The sequence below is a fragment of the Mustela nivalis genome (assembly GCF_964662115.1).
Source record: "Mustela nivalis genome assembly, chromosome: 1".
Lineage (NCBI taxonomy): Eukaryota > Metazoa > Chordata > Mammalia > Carnivora > Mustelidae > Mustela > Mustela nivalis.
Window position 1 is genome coordinate 37,658,439 of NC_139020.1, and position 22,307 is coordinate 37,680,745.

General features: G+C 34.4%; 1 protein-coding gene across 5 annotated transcripts in view; it reads left to right on the forward strand.

The window, feature by feature from the left end:
* CADM2 (cell adhesion molecule 2) overlaps nt 1-22,307 on the forward strand; it is a 1,080,612-nt gene that overhangs the window by 593,206 nt on the left and 465,099 nt on the right. Inside the window, exon 1 of one of the 5 annotated variants that reach the window (XM_082738273.1) lies at nt 13,714-13,734. The exons of the other annotated variants lie outside the window; for them this stretch is intronic. The gene's annotated coding sequence lies outside the window, so the exon portion shown is untranslated. Of the gene's footprint in view, nt 1-13,713; nt 13,735-22,307 lie in introns of those variants that run through there. 5 annotated transcript variants of the gene reach the window in all.

Here is a 22,307-nt window from a genome sequence, read left to right on the forward strand (position 1 = left end):
ACTATGATGCATAGTAAATTCAATTCCAAAAAATCTTGTAAAATGCTGTCTAATTTTTTGTTTATAATGGTTTTGTATTAGTATTTCATTTGTGAGAATTCAGTGAGTACATGTAAAATAGTTTAAAACAAAATTGGCAAATGGTAAATGCTCAAAATATGTCATGTAGTATTATTACTATTATGTATAACTTTGTTCTGATATATAAAGGTGTAAATATTTATACACATATATTTTAAAAGGGTAGTTTATTATATATCCAGCATGGCTTTTATTTTTATTGTGTTTTTACTCGTTGAGACTATGGAACATAAATCATTATGTGGAATGTTGCCATAGTTTATTTTTTTAATGATTTGTCTTCACCCTACTTTTTAGAAACGTGTCTATTTTTCTGAAATCATTTCAATCACATGAGTTTACATTGTATGTAAATCTGTTTTAGTAGTAATTAAGAACTACATTTGAATGTTCTTTCAAAACAGTTTCAGTTAATTCTTTCCTACATTAGACCAACCAATAAACAACAGAGATATACATATTGAACACTAGGTCTGCAGACAAATATTTGTAATATCCCTTTTAGGAAAGACGCTGATATCTGAAAGATGAGACTTACGTGAATAAAAATAATTGTCATCTCTTGTCCTAAGTGCTAAGCGGAGATGTATAAAAATTAGAACAAATCCGTCCTGAAGAAGTCAAGGATATCTTTAAGAAAAAGGAAAGGTCCAAAGATAAGTAGGAGTTTATGAAACAGGAGAATGAAGGAATCTGAGAGGAAGTCAATTGTTTCAAGAAATCTAGTCATTTCAAAAGCATGATTTTTTTTTCCCTTGTGTTTGCAACACAATTACAAACAATCCTCTGTTAAATTACCTTTTATTTAAGAAGGTTTTGGAATTGAACTCTGTATCACTTAAGAGCTTGCCCAGTAATCCCTGGAGCAGAATAAACTTGCTTGTACATGAAAAGCTGGGTTATCACATCTGTATTTCCCAGTGACTTGAGAATTACCTGGACAATTTCGAGACAAAAGTAGAGCCAAATTAAGACACCATTAGATGTTACAGGTGCTTAGTGAGCATCATGATTATTTAGTCTTCAAAGAAAGGTGAACTGAAGATTTTAGGTATATAGTCTGCTTAAGATGAGTTTTAAACCATGATATTTTTTTTCTAGTTGTTATTTCAGAGTAATTTAGCAATATTTTGAGGGAAAGATTTTTAAAATTCAATAAAATAAAGCATGAAAAGTGACCATGGACTAGAAATTATAATTAGATAAATAAATCTAAAAGCTATTCAAACGATGATAAATACTTACTTACTTACTGTTGGTAAACTAAGGATGTCTAAGACCATTTCTTACAAAGGTAGTATATGAGCACTGTCTTAGCTTGGGCTGTCATAACAAAATACCATTGACAAGATGGCTTAAACCGCAGAATTTATTTCCTCACAGCTCTGGAGGCTAGAAGTCCAATATCAGGGTGCTAGGGTGATCAGGTTCTGGACAGCTCTCTTCCTGGGTTGTGGGCCGTTGCCTTCTTGCTGTGTCCTCACCTTGCAGAGAGAATGATAGCTTTCTGGTATCTCACTTTCAAAAAAAGAATAAATAAAAACTTTATTTATTTATTTGAGAGAGAGAGTGAGAGTGCATGAGAGGGGAGAAGCAGACTCCCCATGGAGCTGGGAGCCTGATGTGGGACTGGATCCTGGGACTCGGGGATCATGACTTGAGCTGAAGGCAGTCGCTTAACCAGCTGAGCCACTCAAGCGCCATGGTGTCTCATTTTTATGAGGGCAAAAAAGTCTCCCGTGACTGCTCAACCCTTTTAAACTTACCTAAATCTAATTACCTCCCAAAGTCTTCATCTCTGCATACCAACACAGTAGGGATAGCGCTTCAGTATATGAGTTTGGGGGTGACAGAATTCAGTCCACAGCTAGCATTTCAAGTGGTTATCAATGTGAGTCAGCTAGTTATCTTGGGAAGTCTTTGGACAGATGCTGGGAGCTAGTACAGTGAAATAGATGGGTTAATGGAATCTGCTTTATCATGTCCGTGTTGGTAATGACTGGCAAGTTATTTTCTTACATCCTCTAAACATTGGTTTCCTCAACTGTAAAGTCAGGGCAATAATGACACCGACCATAAAAGTACTTAGGACTGGGGGCGCCTGGGTGACCCAGTTGGTTAAGCATCTGACTCTTGATTTCAGCTCAGGGCATGATCATGGGCTATAGACCGTGATGGCAGTCTCCAACTTGCTCTCCCTCTCTCTCTGCCCCACCCCCACTCCTACTCTCTCTCTCTCCCTCTCTTTAATAAATAAATACAATCTTTTAAAATAAATACATGAAATTTTAAAACACTTATGACCAAAAGATAAAATGCTCAAGTGTTTTAGACAGTGTCTGGCACATAGGAAGTACTGAATAAATGTAGCTATTTTTCTTTTTTCATTTTTATTATATTTTGAAAGGAGTAATACATTTATGAATGGCATAATTGCTAATCATTTCAATATTTGAAGAATTGCTTCAAATCAGTATATTCAAATGAGAAATATTAGCATGAATTTTTTTTTTTTTTTTTTGCAAAAAAGAACTCCTCGGAGTTACATAGAATGTCAGAATCAAAATGTTATGATGTACTGGGACTTTGAACTATAATTAAATTTGATCATTTCAGACACAGGAAACTTTTGATATGTTGGGCACCACTTAAACTTTTACAATATATGTATTTATTTAGATTATTTAGCCTATTTATGGAGAGATCTATAATATCATACAAGTAGTTTCTACCATCTGTTTGTAATGTAATATGGCATGTTATTGAATACAAGAATATTTTAAATTTGTTAGAACTGAGGAGCTATTTTTGTTTAGGGTAAATTAATGATCATCTAGCACTGGTATACATATATGCACACATAATACGTATGCATTAAGTCATCATATTTAATAATTTGGTTCTAAGGGTCTTACATTTTAAATAAAAAATAAGAAAAATTGAGGTGTCAGGAAAGCAGTCTGTAGAATATAGATAATATTCCATTGGGAACATTCTGTATATTTCATTCTGTAGGAAATTAATCCCTCCACCTTAATCATGTCTCCTTGGGCTCATTTTTAAATACAAATAGTGTGCAAATAATAGTATGCCATCCATCTATCTAAAGTAATGCAAAGGAACTCCAAGACTTAACTGCTTAATTTTATGTGCTTATAAATATATGTCATGGTGTTTGTCATCAAAAAGGGATAATTCGTTTTCCCTATTTTTCTGAAGGTATGACATTTAAGTTTCCATCACCAGCTAGTAATATCTGCTGATATTTGTGTGAAAAAGTAAAACACCCCCTTTTTGTCCCAGATATTCATATGGCCAAAGTTTGTTTAAAAAAGGTGGGGGGCACAGTGAGAGGAACAGGGTAGTGTTGAAATTTGCATTGTTCTTGGTGAAGGAAGCACAATATTTTGAAAATGTTATGGGTTCTGAGAGAGGCTGGCTCTGCTTGTAACAACTGCAAGTTACAACCCAGACAGTTCTGACATAATTGTCCCAGGAACTTGTGGTTTTATACCATTATTCCTAAAATTCAGAGCTTGTGCTTCTAAGCTAACAGCTTGTAGGGACTCTAAAGATTTTATCAATTAAATTTAATCATGATCAGAGAATGAACTTAAAGAAAGATTTTCAAATCAAATACAGAGGCTTTAGAAATTTATCAAGATTTTTAGTAGACAATGTCTGTGTTCAGAGTGCAGTTAATTTTCAAGATGGCACCAGAGCCAAAATGATACCTGATTAGGAATTTGAACATGTGGGCTTGAACCCTACTTTTTTAATTAACATGTTGGATGAGTGGCTTAACATAGCTGAGCCTTATGATCTTATAATACGAAGAGAAAAATACAGGCCTTATTTATCCCACAGGCTATTGAAAAGATCAAATGAGATAATACATGTGTGAAAGCTCTTAGGAAAATTTCAGCCCTATACACACATAAATGTTATCATTCATTTAATAGATATGATGCTGCTTAAGAAATCACATCGGAAATGAAGTTAAACCTAACTCTGCTTTTTCTAGGGATTTCGCTTGACAGTCTAATGTGTGATTTTTGTTTACTGGGGAGCCACCACTAATTAAAGTGTGGTTGATGTTCATGCTGTTCCCATTTGTCCAGCTTTTTACCCATCATCTACTGATAGTAATTCATGAACATTTAAAATGTACAGCAACAGTCTGCCCCAGCGTGGCCTGTCTCGCATCCCCCCAGCTCACGCTGGGCCTTCACAATGGGGCCTGCTGAGACAAAACAGTTTCACAGTCTTTTTAGGGTGAATTACTTTCCATTTATCCAGGATAAACCAAATTCGAAGCAATTCATAGCAAAAGCCTAGCTAAAAAAAACAAAAAAACAAAAAACCAAAAACAGAATAAAGCACACAGTTGTTATGCAAAACCAAATGTATCTATTTCTTCAAATGAAAATGTGAATGAAACAATAGAAGATAAAATATTAATTGTAAATATATTTCATAATAAAATTGATACCTCCAAATAAGATGTCATTAGAAAAGATAATAAGAAAAATAATTCTAGTTACAAATATCTCAATTTTTGTAGTAGTTGAAAATGAAATTAATTTTTAAAAATATCAATTAACCTTAAGACAGACATGATTATTTAAAACCCACCTGTATCAATAAATTCATTGGAGTTCAGATATGTGTCCCAATGTGGCCATACAACTTGAGTAAATAACACCTTAAAAATCCAAATGTCAGGTCATTTTGAAATTCCAAAGCTAAGCATCATCTCTGAGTCACTGTATTTCATTACAAAGAAAAAGTTTTCCAAGACAATGTAGCAACTGAGTACCCCCAAATAGTCTTCACATCCCAGTGCATAGACCTGATTCCTTTCTAGTAGGTCAAGAATCAACTTTTAACCTATAGACAATCATGAATATGGTCTTTTGAAAGGTAGGAAGCTTCCCACATGAAGATTCCAGTGAGACAAAAGGAATGAATAGCACATGGGATTCATTGTTGTAGAGTGATTTTGTTACCATACAAAAGAAGATCCTAATCTTACATACAACAATATTGCTGAGATTTCGTTTTCTAATATGTAAAATGAACATAGTAACACCTATATTATTGGGACTCTGTAAAGGATAAAAATATTTTGTATGTAAAGTGGCCGAGATAGGGCCTGGCAGAAAGTGAGTTATCAGTAGAAGCTATTTGGTAGTTATCTCTGAGAAAAGATAGGCAGTTAGACATAACCCAAAGCCAGATGTCCAAAATGCAGGTCCCCATGGCAGACATTATTAACCCATCATGAAAAATTGAGCACCCAAGGGGGGAAAAAAAAAACAAAACTTTGGGGGCACTTGGGTAGCTCAGTGGGTTAAGCCTCTGCCTTCTGCTCAGGTCATGATCTCAGGGTCCTTGGATCAAGGCCCGCATCAGGCTCCCTGCTCAGCGAGCCTGCTTCCCCCCAACCCCTCCCCGCCTGCCTCTCTGCCTTCTTGTGATCTCTCTATAAAGTCTTAAAAAAAAAAAAAAAAAAAAAAAAAAAACCTTCCAGTAAAATTAGAATATATTCTTCTATGGATTGAAGAATCCAGCTAAGCTCACCTCATCCATATACTAAATGAAGTGTCTTAGGTAAATAATTCAGATTATCACATTCTTAGGAAAATTACCTTGATATAACCTGCCTCTGAGCATAGAATAATCACAGGTAACAGTACTAGCGTTCCTGCTGAGTCACACCAAATAGTCAACTTCTAAGAGCTCTGAGTGTGCGTATCTCTTGGCTACCCTCCATGTTCCCGATGGTTGTCCCTATTCTGTGAGCTTATTTGTCACTCATGAAGTGCCTCTTCCGGGAGGTACCTTTTATGACAACAAGAAATAGTGTGACCATAAAATTATGTGAATTGATCTCAAGCCAATGGCAAAACCTTAAGGATGGGTAGTTTGGAAAATCCAAAGCGGAGTCATTTCAGAAAGAAGATGTGTTAGAGTAAATCATGCATCCCTACAGTTGCCACACAACTGTTCTAAAAAACACAAATTCAGGTAACAGAAACAACACAAACTTTTCTTGAAAATCTGACCACTGGTGATGGTGCATAGACCATTTTCATTCTGAAACTTATGTTTTAATTACTGCGGAACTGGGAGGTGACCTATGTTAAGGTTAAGGATACAGAGATGGTGTCTAAAAAAGCAAGCCTGCTAGTTGACTGGAGGGAGAAAGCTCACCCCACACTGACGGTTAAGTTTATGATACCAGTGGTGCAGGACGGAGGATGGCAAGTAAGCAGTAAGAGCCAACAGATCGGCATGAACATTTTATACATTGAATTTAATAATGTATTCTTCATGCTAAATAACTTTCTGAAACTTATTTCATCTTATTTGAGATGTGATTTGAGAACTGCCAATATGTTAGGCAATCTGTTGCAAAATTGTTTTCATCTAAGTACCTCTGCATCATCTTTAGCTCTACTGTGTACCGACTCCTTTCCCACCCCTTTCCCCCCTCCCTCTCCCCTTTTCCCTGCCCCCTCCCCTTTTCCTCTCCCTCTCCCCTTTCCCCCTTTCCCTCCCTCCCTTCTCTTCCTCCTCCTCCTCCTCCTCTTTCTTCTTTTTAATGCAGCCCTACTCAGCAAATCAGAGAGCTTAAATTTATGTTTCCAGTAGCAACAGTATGCTAGAGAGATTATTTTAGCTACATTTTGAGGCCAATAAGCAAAGGTAAATGTCAACATTGGGGCAGACACTAGGGTACGTGCAAACAATGAAGCTGCCCAGAGAACCAATTAGATTAGGCTGTAAAATAAGGACACCAAGTGGGAGGTAAAATGCCCACCTGGTGGGATTTGCGGAATCTTGGGAATGCATGTCTGTTCCACTGCCGGCTGGTGCATTAAATACTTTACTGGTAAAAGTTGATTCTTTTAAGTCTTGTATTTCCTAAAATGCTATGCCTATTAAAATATAAACACCACAAGGAGGGTTAAAAGGCTATTACACCAGGCACATACAATTTCGTATGAATGGGCTCTTCAGAGCCAGTCCTGAGAGAAGATTTTTGATTAGGGAAGTGGTGAGGGAATACTTTAAGAGAGTTTTGGATTTTCCTGAGTGTGTGTGTGTGTGTGTGTGTGTGTGTGTGTGTGTACAGGGGGGAGGTAATGAACATTTCATTTTACTGCTTCACTGTTTTATTCAACCAACTGCCCAAAAGTGAGAGTTGCAACTTCATTTGGGAGCTCCCCTGTGTTCTTAGTTCTCCTTCCATAATATTTGAGTTCCTAATCCTAAAGGCTGAATTTTTTAGATTTGATGGCTTTAAGTTGAATCATTTCACTCAGGAAAGTAGTTGTGGTCCAGTGGAAACACAACAAGGTAAAAATTAGTTCCACTTACTGACTAGCGGCAGGACCATTTAACTATAAGCAGCTCACCAGCATGCCTCTGTCACCGGACGCCCACAACTCTTGACTGTTCCTCCTCATGTACTAGGTAGGGTAAGTACTTCACCAGTAAAATACTCTTTTTGCCACTGTTCAGGAACCTTGACTGAACTTGGTGAATAAATATGACAGTAACATCTGAAAATATACTTTGAAAGTATAAAGACAAAATGTGATAATTTTAACAATAATATTTAACAATAATAAAATACACGGAATTTGCTTTTGTTAAGAATATTTATTTTGAGGGACGCCTGGGTGGCTCAGTTGGTTAAGCAGCTGCCTTCGGCTCAGGTCATGATCCCAGCGTCCTGGGATTGAGTCCCATATCGGGCTCCTTACTCTGCAGGGAGCCTGCTTCTCCCTCTGACTCTGCCTTCCACTCTGTCTGCCTGTGCTCGCTCTCACTCTCTCTCTCTCTCACAAATAAATAAATAAAATCTTTAAAAAAAAAAAAAAAAAGAATATTTATTTTGAAATGCTATTTTTTAAAAGATTTTATTTATTTATTTATTTGACAGAGAGAGACAATAAGAGAGGGAACACAAAGAGGGGGAGTATGGGAGGGATAAGCAGGCTTCCTGCTGAGCAGGGAGCCTGATGGGGGGCCTGATCCCAGGACCCTGAGATCATGACCTGAGGCCAAGGCAGACACTTAATGACTAAGCCACCCAGGCGCCCCCACTGATGCTATCTGAAAAGCAGACATAGAAATAATTACAACTATCAGGAAGATCTAAGTTGAGTAAAACTTGGTGGAGTTAAGGTTGAGTATTTATAAAATGACAATGGCTATAAAGAAAGACCAAGAACATATTACTGAAAATATGTTAATGGAAGGAAGGAAGTAAAATGTAGAAATAAACCTATTAGGTTTAAGGGAAAATGCTACAGGCTTAGCCTAGGCTCAAACAGAGAATTAGAAACATGAGTATTGCTCCAAGACTAGGGACTGGGAAAAAGAAACCTGATACAAAGTGTATCTGAAGAGACAGTTTCATGAAAGATACATTTAGAAACAAGCTCAGAGAGTATTTATTGTCTTTACATGAGAATAAACAGGACATGAATCTATTAGCATGACAGCCATTGATAATTCACCTAGAGAGGGGCCTTTCTGCAAAGTTCATCAGAAACCGATTAAAACACTTGAACAGGAGAGCCAACCAGATGACTGGAAAATCATCTAGGGAAATATATTTTGCTAGTTACGTCTACAGGAAAGTAGCTTTTGACATATCCCTGAAGACCAAACTAAGGTACAGAAAACAGTCTGTCATAAATATCAAGGGGTGAAGCGTTGGTACAAGCTTACAGTATTGGCTGTAAGATAGAAATGCTTCCTCGGGCTCGGCCACAGTGAACTCATTACCTAAATAATTCAAACTTTCAGAATGAAACAAGAAAATCACTGGGACAGGTAAATGGACCAGAAAAAATAAACACATGGTATGTTAGAATAAATTGAAAGAATATTTCAAAGAAAGGCTTATAAAGAAAGCAAAATTTTATTTAGTGGGTAGTATGACAAAGCAGCTAATTATATGAATTCCATTTTAAGTAAGAATGAATGTTTTCAGAACTATTGTTGAATTTAAAAGGAGTTTGAAGGACTAGAATTAAGGGAAGGGTAGAAAAAAAAAGGCGAAAAAGGTCTGGAACCCAGGTGATAAGGAGTTATTTGCTAAGCACAAGAGAAATAAACTTTATATAATAGTAATCAGTCTGCTGATGGTGTTCTAGAAGAAAACTAAAGCAACTGATCTTCAACAAAAGTAAATTTATTGTGAATTAAAATATTTTCATAGTGTAATCAAAAGAGAACTCAGAAGAACTTTTAGGCTACAGTATACTCAATATTTAAAAAAATAAACATCAAATTAAAGTATCTGGGAACTCAAATTTTCTTTTGTTTGTAATATTGTTTTGTTTGTAATGTTGATCAATTGCTATTTTGGAGCTCTAAAGCTGGGATGATTCTGGTTTACAGTACCTTTTATGAGGAAAACAAGAATTTGTTCCAAAGTGGTTAACATTGTTTTTGCCTAGTCATGCTTCAACATAGGTCACTTTCTGAATATTGACAGTTTGGTGTGGGACACTTGTCCTGGCTTTCATAGTTTAGAGGTTTTGAGTCTGTTATTCATCTGAGCAGTCAGATGTTTTGTTTTGCCTTTAATTCTAACAAAGCTGAACCTTTACTGATGATAAAATTCTGTGCACTCTACAAATCTGTGAAAATTAAAAAAGAATTGAAGATGATCCATTTTCTTGGTGTATGTACTTTTGGAAGTCTGGACAAGTAGGAGTATATTTAAAATGCAAATATTATACTGAGATGCTAAAACAATTTACATTCTGAGACTGCAGTTTAAATATAATTGCATTACATTAAAACACAGTTGGGTTTATCGTGTGATATAAATTTGGTTTATTTCTTACAGATTTATGGTGACTAGGATTTTGTTTTGATCTTGTAGTATATACGGAAATTTCACAACCATCTCTTATAATTTGTGAAGCTTTAGCAGCAACATTTGTAAACACAAGGGGATGTTTTCACTTTTTAGTAGGGGAAGAGCAGATGGTTGGGATTAAGGGAATCACTCCTTCGTGTTTAATAATGCAGCAGGGAAGGCAGTGGCAAGCTAACTTTTCACCAAGAGAGAATAATTTTTCAGAGCATCAGCTGGATCTTTCCTAGCTAGAATAGAGCCCCTTCAGATGTGTACCATCTGCATGGGAGTGAGTCACAGCAAAAGATCTAATAATACTTGTAAAATACACTTTGTTCCCAATGAGTTCTATATAGAGAAAATAATCTGTGTTTAATGGAAAGGACTGGTGAGGAGAAATTTGCATGTAAGTAGAGGACTGGTGGATAGAAATTCAGTAAGACAAATAGAAAAGACATAGACCAACCAGTCAGATATATAAGCAACCAAATAAAAAACATTTAGATAAGTTTGGAGATCTACTCAATTACTTAAAAAAGACTCAATAGAAAAAAAATAATGATTTTACGAGGTACTATTTAAGTATAATCTACAGTATGAATGTAAGAATGTAAGAATCATCCAGAAAATTTTTGGAAGAGAGTAAATGTATAGTATTAAAAATAACAAATTAATTATACATTGAGTATAGAAAACAAAATATTAGTAAAATATATTATGTAATGCAAATACCAGGACAAGGGAAAACTATAGGGGGTTTCTAATGAACATGTATTTTCATTATCATTGATGATTATTACAAAGAATTTGATATTTGAAAGAGTACTGATTCTCTTAACACCTACCATTTCACATCCACTACTAAGAAAAAGGCCGTTTGACCCATTTAATGATTATCTCAGTTCGATTGTTCAGCACCAAATTCTAAAGGAGCTACTTTCAAACCATCAGTGATATTTATAGAAGGAAAAACTGTGACCACAAAATCAGTACCTAAGCAGAAATTTGACTGGAAGATGGGGCACCTGGGTGGCTCAGTGGGTTAAAGCCTCTGCCTTCGGCTCAGGTCATGATCCCAGGGTCCTGGAATTGAGCCCCGCATCGGGCTCTCTACTCAGCAGAGAGCCTGCTTCCTCCTCTCTCTCTGCCTGCCTCTCCACCTACTTGTGATCTCTGTCTGTCAAATAAATAAATAAAATTAAAAAAAAAAAAAGAAATTTGACTGGAAGGAATAATAAGTTTGAAGATGAAATCTGGCCCTTCTTCATAGTTTTGGGTTGGCTAGAATTTTATACCTAAGATTTCATATACATTTGTAAAAAAGAAGCAGTATGTATTACGGTATGATATTCTTACAGCTATGGATTTAGGTAAGACTATAGTAGAGAAATTTCCCAAAGTATTTTCTGAGGCCTAGATTTAAAATGGACTTCATAGAGCCTGCATTCTGTTCACCTCCAAGTGCTTTACCAGTGGCTAGTATCATATAACTCTTTAATTTCAAAGTACATTTTTTTTTAAAGATTTTATTTATTTATTTGACAGACAGAGATCACAAGTAGGCAGAGAGGCAGGCAGAGAGAGAGGAGGAAGCAGGCTGCCCGCTGAGCAGAGAGCCCGATGAGAGGCTCCATCCCAGGACCCTGGGATCATGACCTGAGCCGAACGAAGGCAGAGGCTTTAACCCACTGAGCCACCCAGGCGCCCCTCAAAGTACATTTTTTTCCCAATTTCATTTGAACATGGTTCATATTTTTTCCCCCTCAGTACAACATCTAAGCTTAGCTTTTTAAAAATGAGATTCTATTTGTTTGAAAGTCTAGGCAATAGAATGAAAAGGAAAATAAAATCAGTCTCCATTGTTTTTTTTGTTTTTTCTTCTTGAGTACCAATTCTCAATTAAACTAAACTAAAATTCCAGAGCCTTAGTTTTTTTATCTATAAAGTGAACAGAGTGGATCAGGTGACTATTAATATACTAACCATTATAAAAGTTACATAGCTGTTTTTTTGGCCTTTGTGAGAGAGTTAAAGTATCTTAAAGTATTTGATTAGTACAAAGGAAGTGCTTCACATGATCTGCAAATACAAATGTGTTAGAGACATCTTCCCTAGACAGAATAAAGAGATGCATAGAATAAGACCATAGTAATAGAAATTACTCTTTCTAAAATATCCAATATAAAAATAAACAAATTTGGGTGTCTATGAAATTTCTGACATTCATAAATGGATTTGATACTTTAAGAGGCTTTGAATCTTTACATGATGGAGTGCTAAGCAGGAAGGAATCAAATGAGAGAATTTGCATTATCTGTTAACTGGGTCAAGGACTCTTTCCAAATACTTGAAATAATTCTCATTGTCACCCCTTTCCTAATATGAACAGAGGGAGGCACAACTGCAGGAACACAATAGAGATTTATTTCTGTTAATCATTAGACAAATTAATATAGGTTAATTGAAGATTAACATTGGAGTTGTATCAGCCAAACAGAGTGGAGGGAAAAAAGGTAAAGCAGATTATAGTTAAATATTCCAAGGATATATTTTATATCCTGGCTGTTATGGTTACCCATTTGCTTATGTAAATTCTCAAAAAACAGTAATTATAATATCAGACTTCTTAGCCCTGTCTTCAAACATATAATCTGTGAAATATTTTTATTATTAACCTGAGAACAGTTGAAAGGTAATTACAAATATTCAACATAAAATATGCACAGATTCTTAAAGGTTTTTAAAGATCCTTTTTTTTTGTTTACCTCAAAGTCTAGAGTCTCATAATGTTAGCATACAACAGTTTTTGTCTTGAATAAATTAGGAATAATAAAAGATAAAAATTCCAAGGCTTATTAACTAAAATGGTTTACTTATTTAAATGAAAATATAGAAATATAAGTTATAAGGAATTGTTGCTTTAAGTACAATTATATTTTTCATATTTTGGAGTACAGACAATAGTGAGTTGTTACTCAGAATTGGGACAGAGATGTGAATGATTAAAATTAGGAATGTTTTCAAATTCAGGAAGAAAGCAATAGAACCAACTGTGTGCATGTGTTTTGTGTGTGTGTGTGTGTGAAAAAAAAATGAAAGAGACGATGTATTTCCATTTAAGCTTTCATGTAAAGAGGATGGGGTATAAGGAATATGTGATAGAAATGCAAAAATGCAGACAATGTAGAGTAATACAAACTATCATTCTGTTATCGGGGAGATATTTTGGGGTTTTCATAAGCAAGGTATAGTTTTAAAACTGTTTTGTTTATAAAATGAAATGACAAAGAGCCTAGCCACTAAATTCTGTTGTATTTGAAATATTATAACCTGGGGCTGTGGGTTCATACATTAGCTATGCTTAAAGTATGCTTGTTACTACTTGGCACCGTCAATTTTAATGCAGCTTTTGTTGGCTTTAAACACTGAAACAAATAGAAAACAATCAGGCTCTAGTGGCTTGGAACCTGGATAGCAGCCCAGCTTTCATTTATTAGGACCCTGGGAAAATAAATTTAAAAGGCAAAAATTTTCAAATCCGCTTTCTGGTTACATTTAACAAGTACTTCTAAGGATCTCCAAGCTCTTTTACTTGTATTTATTCTGCTGGTTGATAATATAAATTATAGAAAGAACTAATGCATTTACAGACTGAAGTATCTATTCAGGTCATTCTTGGTTCTGAATGGAGTACCAGTATTTATAGATGATTTATGAATCACAGGGATTTATCGATTGGATTAGTATCACAGATGGATATGCAGGTATGTGACCTAATATTCACTTTTAGAAATCTTTATCTTATTTCATAGTATATTCATTGTTCTACTATGCCCAATGAAAATTATTCTGAGAATTCTAACAGTGTCCAATTGAAGGACATGGTTATACTGGAAAAATATGGAAACAACTTAAAAACTATATTTAACTGCTGTATTATTTTCATTATTCTGACAAGATTTGGAATATCAATCTTACCATTTGGGGAATAGTCTGCTTGGGAGGATCTTATAAAAAATTAGTCTCAACAGGTGACATAATTATAAGCAATTTGGTACTGTGAATAGTATTGTATAGTATTCCTATAAAATGGGTGAAAATTGTAAGAATTGTTTTGTTCTAAACCATTCAGATCCTGGATTATCATTTCGCAGTATGAGTGGGACCTCATATGGTTCTTGAATTTTCTCTCTGAGGAGGGCACACACAGTCTAAGTTGAACATTTTCTTGGTTAGATCACTTTATCTATTGACTTCTTTCTTGTACTCTAGTAACTTCCCCTCTCTAGAACTGAAATATGTCTATCTTGCTCATAGTTTTAAAAATTACTATTTAGGCACATTGTATTTTAATTCCCTCTTCTAATAAACCTATTAAACAAATCTATATTTCCATTAATGAGGTCTTCAAGTATTACATTTTTTTTCTTTTGACCAAGGGACTCTTGGTGAAAAAAAAAAAATCCTGTCTCTATGAGAAAATTTTGCAAATTATTAAAGGAAACACTGAAAAATAAAACTTTGTCATGTATGTATGTATTTCTAAAGTTGGACTTAGCTCCAGAAATCACCATACCAACTTACCTCTTCCATTTTTCTTCAACCTAAAGTAAATTTTGCTACTATTTAAATTAATTGCTATTTGATTTCTCATGTGATATTTATAATTTTGGCACATTTATTATGTGTAAATTATATACCACTCATTCTTGACCTGCACATATCTCTGTGACTATCTTCTTGTTGATTTATAAACATATAATTTTATTACCTTACATTATTTTTTTGACCTTTAAGGTCCAGTAGACTAAATATTTGAGGTCTCCTATGAACCATAGTTTTGACCTTGGTGTGAGTTTAACACTAAGGGACCAAACGACTAATATACAAATTGAGTATGAAACATGTTTAGTTAAATTCAGATCACAGGTATTACATATAAGGAACTTGAAATTTGTCGCTCTATTTAGCAACAAGTAAAACGCTAAACAGACTGAAAAATCAATTCTGCTTGGATCCATCAAAGAAGGGAAGACCCAGGGCAGAGTGGTGCCCCTTAACCCCCAAGACTGAAGAAGCTGGCAAATTCAAGTAGTTGAGGCTTACTCAGAGATGCACATGTCAAAAACAAGTGTCAAGATAGGAAAACCTGAATTGTCAATATGTTGGATACTCAGAGTGGACAGTCTGAGAATTAAAAACTTCAGGTGATTCAGTCATAGGAAAGACCTCACAACATTGTGAGACTTACCTTCAGGGGCTTGACCAGATTCCCACAGTAAATATCATAGAACAGTCCTTTTCAGTGGATCAGAGAAAAATAGTCTATCTCCTCCTCCTCACCATCCTCCATTAGGGGAGGTAAAAGAAGCCATTTTGAAATATCCCTAGAGCACTCTGTCCTCTTAACAAGGTCTGCTGCCAGGAGAAACTAGTTAACTAGAGCTTAACCTGCTGGGATATTATTATAGTGTAACTGACACTAGGGATGAAATTTGGCCCATTCTAAGCGGGGAAGGGCAGAGAAAAAAAAAAGAAATACTTGTGAAATTTAGAGGTACAAGCTTTTTACTGACTGAGTCACTGAGAACTAATCACAGTATTATAGAATGCTTTCTTTCCCTGAACATACCACCTCATTACTAATTTTTATTTAATATATTATGTCCAGCCATCAGGAAAAAGTTACAAGGCATACCAAAATGCTACAAATGTGATTTGATGAGACAGAGCAAGCATCAGAAATAGACATGGCAAGGATTTTGGAATTACCATATGCAGAATTTAACAACTATGATGAAGATGCTAAGTGCTCCAATGGATAAAGTAAATAGCATTCATGAATAGGTGGGCAGTGTAAGCAGAGTAGGAATACTAAGGAAGAACTAAAAAGAATTGCCAGATATAAAAAGCAAAAGCAAAACATTGCAACAAAAATAAAAAAATGCCTTTGATGAGCTTATTAGTAGATTGGACACAGCTAGGAAAGAATCTCTGAGCTTGAAGATATCCCAAGAAAGATCTCCAAAAGTGAAGAACAAATGGAACAAAGACTGAAAACAAAATCCAGAATAGAATATCAAAGGACTTTGGCCAACCACAAAAGGTGTAACATGCAGATATCCCTTAACTTACAGTGGGAGTGGTTATATCCAGATAAACCCATTGTAACTTGAAAATGCATTTAATACACCTAACCTACCAAACATCATAGCTTTGCCTAGGCTACTTTAAACATCCTAGGAATACTTACATTAGCCTATAGTTGGGTAAAATCATCTAACTTTAAACTACAGAAAGAAAAAGATTAAAAAAAAGTTCTGAAATAAGCCAGAGGGAGAAAGCACCTTACCATTAAGGAACAAAGATCAAAATTATGTATGACTTCTCAGAAAACATGTAAACAAAAAGAGAGTGATATATTTAAAGTATTCAGGAAACAAACAAAACTAGAATTCTCCAACTTGTGAAAATATCCGTCATAAGTCGGAGAGAAATAAATACTTTCAGGCAAGCAAAAATTAAGGAAATTTCTTGCCAGTAGACCTACCTTGCAAGAATATTAAAAGGAGGTCTTGAAAGGACGAATACCCAACTTTTGTAGCAACATGGACGGGACTGGAAGAGATTATGCTGAGTGAAGTAAGTCAAGCAGAGAGAGTCAATTATCATATGGTTTCACTTATTTGTGGAGCATAACAAATAGCATGGAGGACAAGGGGTGTTAGAGAGGAGAATGGAGTTGGGAGAAATTGGAAGGGGAGGTGAACCATGAGAGACTATGGACTCCGAAAAACAATCTGAGGGGTTTGAAGTGGCAGGGGAGTGGGAGTTTGGGGTAACAGGTGGTGGGTATTATAGAGGGCATGTATTGCATGGTGCACTGGGTGTGGTGCAAAAATAATGAATACTGTTTTTCTGAAAATAAATAAATTAATTTATTAAAAAAAAAAGAAGAAGAAGAAACTGTGGGGGGAAACAAAAGGAGGTCTTTAGAGAGGAGGAAAATAAGATAGTTCCAAAACTAAGGTTTACATAAAATACCAAAGAAAGAACAAGTATAGTTAAAATAAAATGTCGTATTCTTCTTCTTTTTAATTGATCTGGTAAGAAAGGAGAGAAAATGTGTTTATATAAAACCCTCATTTAAACTACAAAGACAAGACAAGAGTAGAAGACAAATAAAGGAACACAGAATAGGGAAAACAAAAATAGAAAACAGTAACAAATATGGTGATATTAATCTAATTATATCAACAATAACTTCCAATGTCAATGATTTAAATACACTAATTAAAAGACAAAGAATATTAGAGTAGATAAAAAAACATGACTCAACTATATGTTGTCTACAAGAAGCCCACTTTATTTTTTAAAATGTTTTTAAGAAGCCCGCTTTAAAGGTACATACGAATGAAAAATAAATGAAGAAAATATACCATTCTAACAATCAAAAGAAAGTAGGAAAAATTATATTCATTTAAGAGACAACAGTCTTCAGAGTAAGGTAAATTATACGGCCAACGATTTTAGCAAACTATTGGCTTGAAATCATGGGAGTTTCCTAGGTGAAATCCAAAATTGGCCTCATACACACAGAGGGCAAGGAGAACGAAAGAAAAAGCCAGGTTACTCCAGATTGGTAGGTGGCACTTTTAATAACCAAGGGAACTTATATATGAGACTTGTCTTTGGTGGCCACAAAATAAGTAGTTCTCCACACCCACCTGCCAAAATTTTCAGAGTTTCTATAGAGGACTTAATGGGACTCAGTCACATACATAATTCAGGTGGTTTCAACAACACATTATTCTCTCAAAGCTGCGTTCTTGAAGTAATTCCTAGTACAGGAACAGTGGGTAGAACATGCATTCCAAGGACTGGGGAAGATGTAAGAAACCTTCAGTTGCCTGGGAATGGCATACAGGTCAACTAGGGGTCACATCCTCTCAGTAATCTCCTTCAATAGAGGCACTTCAGCAAAGAATATATACAGATTCTCTACATCGTATGTCATTAGGAAAATTCAAATTGAAACAACAATGAGATACCATTTTGCATCTGTTAGAATGGACAAAATTGAGAGCACTGACAACCCTAAATACTGGTACATTTGTGGGACAACAGGAACTCTCCATTGCCGCTGGGGGTGAAAAATCCTGCAACCACTTAGGGAGACAGTTTGGTGGTTTCTTATAAAACTAAATATTCTGTTACCATATGATCCAGCAATTGAATTCCTTGGTTTACTGAGGAAAAAGTTGAAAACAAGTCCACACAAAAACCTATATAAGGATTTATAGCAGATTTATTCATTCATGCCAAAACTTGGAAGGAACCAAGATGTGTCCTTCAGCTGCTGAATGGATACATAAACTGTAGTACAACCAGACAATGGACTATTATTCAGTGCTGAAATGAGTTATCAAGCCATATAAAAGACATAAGTCTTTTATAAAACTTAAATACAGATTATCAAGTGAGAGAAGCCATCTGAAAATGCTGCATACCAAATGATTTCAACTATATGACATTTGTGAAAAGGCAAACTGTAGAGACAATAAAAGATCAGTGGTTGCCAGGGGTGGGGGTTGTTGAATAGGCAGAGCACAGATTTTTAGGGCAGTGAAAATACTCTAGGCAATATTATAATGATGGAATATGTCATCATACATTTGTCAAACCCATATGTACAACTCTCAAGAGTAAATCCTAAGGTAAACTATGGACTTCGGGTGATTATATTGTGTCAGTGCAAGTTCACTCTGAGTAACCAATGTACCATTCTGTTGAGTGATACTGACTGTGGTCGAGGGTCATTCATACGTAAAAGCAGGAGATACATGGTACATTTATCTACCTCTCTCTCAGTTTTGTTATAAGCCTAAAATGGCTCTAAAAGATCATTTTATAAAAAAAAAATTCAGATCATAATGTGGGGATTTCATATTTTATAAATAAAACTTTTAAAGAAAAATATTGATAAGAAAATATGTAATCATCCCAAGGATATGACTGAAGACATATGTGTTAAAAAAATAAAACCTTTATCAAAGTATAATTGATATATAAATTTTTTTTTAAAAGTATACAGTATTACTGTATATGAACTGATTTGCTTTGATGTGTGTATACACTATCACACCATTACCACAATCAAGGTTGTAAGTATAATTATCACCTGAGAAAGTTTCCTCGTATCCTATTTTTTAAAAATTTTTAAATTTCTTATGCTAAAAAAAAATTCTTATGCTTTACTTTTCATTTCTGTGACTTATTCATTTTATAATTAGAAGGAAACTTGTACCTCTCCCACTCATCTCCTTTATGGTCACCAACAGTTTGTTCTCTGTATTTATGACTCTCTTTCTGGTTTTTGTTTATTCATTCATTTGGTTATTTTGGTTTTTTTTGTTTTGTTTTAGATTCCACATATAAGTGAAATCATAAGACATTTGATTTTCTCTGACTTTTTTCACTTGTCATAGTACCCTTTAGGTTCATCCCTGTTTTCACAAATGGTAAGATCTCATTCCTTTTTATGGCTAAGTAATATTCCATTGTCTACATGTGTACATATTGCATATATTCATCTGTGGATAGACAGTTGTGTTGCTTCCATAATTTGGCTATTGTAAATAATGCTACAACAAACATAGGGATGCATGTGTCTTTTCAAATGAGTGTTTTTATTTTTCTTTGGCTAAATACCCAGTAAGTAGAATTATTGAATCATGTGGTAATTCTATTTTTAATTTTCTAAGAAACATCAATACTCCTTTCCACAGTGCTTGTACTAATCTACATTCCTATAAACAGTGCAGGAAGGTTACTTTTTCTTCACATCCTTGCCAATATTTGTTATTTTTTTTCTTTTCTTTTTTGATACTAGCCATTCTGACAGGTATAATGTGATATTTCATTTTGGTTTGGATTTGCATTTCCCTGATGGTGAGTGATGCTGTGCATCTTTTCATGTGTCTGTTGGCCATTTATGTCTTCTTTTGAAAAATGTCTGTTCAGGTCTTCCACCCATTTTTAATCAGATTATTTGATTTGTTTTTGTTTGTTTGTTTGTTTATTTGTGGTTGACTTGTATAAGGTCTTTATATATATATATACAACATGGGACAAGGCAGATTATAGAATATTTCTGTCATTTAAGATAGTTGTATTAGAGAATGCTGACTCAGAACTGTGTGAATACTTCAAGTAGAATTCCTCCCCAAACCATGATTTCACATGAGAAATCAATAAAGTCAGTATAGTAGAAAATTACGTTAAATTTAGTTAAATATGCTTCAGTGTTGTATGCATCATTTTCTATGTATCTAGGCAGAGATAGGAGATAGTTTTATAATATGTAGACATTTTTTGTCTTTAATCTACTCTGATCTATTCATCTATTGAATACACTCTTACTGTATAAACTGGAATAGACCAGAAGCCCCCAAATTTTTCTTTTATGTTAATTATAGCATTGTATTGCTGAGGATTCTAGTGGTATATTAGATATTGTGATGTTTTTGAGAGAGGAAAAAAGAACTATTTTGTATGACATTTCTAGAAAAGTACACGACTGTCAGGAGATTAAAAATTACACAAGAAATCACTTAATACAGAAGTTTGTAAAACTCTCAAATCCGTATGATACTTGAAAGGTTAGATATCATTGTAAATCTATCTAAATCTACTTAGCACTACAGTAATGTTGTGTAATAAGACAAGATAAATGTGCCATAAATGTGCTTGTCTAGGTAGATACATATCCTAATTACTGTTTATTAACACAAATTGGTGTAAAATGTACATATCTATCTCTTTGCAAATCACCTATTTATTCTACATCTCGCCTATGTGCTTTATCTGTGTAACCCCAATATTTTAGTTTCTAACCTTCCAGAGATAGTGTGATAGTGGAAAACAAATTATCAAAGCAATTAAAATGTTTTCATACCTACAGGACCTAGAAATCTCTGCTTTTAAGATTAATTATTACTTTCTACTTCTAAAATATAGACAATACTACAGGTCCTCAATCAAGCTGTTAGAATGTGCTATTTTGAATCATAATGAAAGACATTTTTGTCAAAAATGTAACTTAATATGTGAAGCTATTAGAAAGAATAACTGGACTTCTATTTAAAATAAATCATTTAAAAGCAACAAAGTTGATTAGAGGATTTCCCCTTTTGATAAAAATAATAAAAATCTAATTACAATCTACTAAAAAGTCAAATAACAATATTTTTCAAAATATATATAATACTCCTTAAAACCATCTGTTAGTTATTTACTTTGGAAAATATGTCTAAATGTTGAAAACCTATAAACATTTGCTTTTAAATGTTTGTATATGGAGAATTTGAAATAAATTAAAATAACAGATATTTTTTATAGTATCATTTTAATCATTTCTTATGTAGTTTTAGGTTACATCCTGGTCCTAGCCGAGTTGGTCTCCTAGTCCGGTTCTTCCAGGTGCCTTGGGAGACATATTTTAGGAGATTTAAGACTGACAATACGGTAGATAATTGTAATGTAACTCTTTCCCTTGTCCATCAACACTGCTAATTTAAAGGAAAAAACAAAAAAATAAACCCCCCAAAACAAAAACAAAAAAATACCACCAGATCCACCTTTCTTTCTAAAGAAACCAAAATTTCTTTTTTATTAGATATAATAAATTGACTTCAGCATGCTGGCTGTGGTTTAATCTTGAGTAAGAAACTCTCACAGACCTTCTTTCCTATCAAACCAAGAACAAGATTCGAGATTTAAAAATTTGAAACAGCCCTGAAATTCACCTACAGATAAACACTATTCTTCAGGCCCTTCCAACAATATTGAAATCTCTGAAATTCCTAGAACTAAAATTTAGAAGTTTTTACACAACATTTATTTCTCCATTTTGTTTCAATTAACAGCTCTATCTGAATATTGCATGGTAAAACATACAATACTCCACACATAAAGCAAAATTCCATTAGTTTAAACAGTAATTTGCTTGAAAAAAGAAAAAACACAAAGGTAAAGTGAAAAGAGTACTGCTCTGGTACTTAGAAGACCTGAAAGCCCACACTAGTTATATTCTATATAATTGGTCATCTCTCAAAAAATATTTGTTAACATGAATATGTATCATTACTGTGCCCCAGATCTTCTGTCATGCATGCTGATGATTCAGCAGAAAAATTAATTAAAGAACTCCCAGCAGTCAGTAACTTTACATTGTAGCAGTTATCCTGGTGGAAATTGCTTCATATCCATCTATCTATCTACTATCTATCTATTATCTATCTACATATCTATCTGTCTTTTATCTCTCTATCTATCT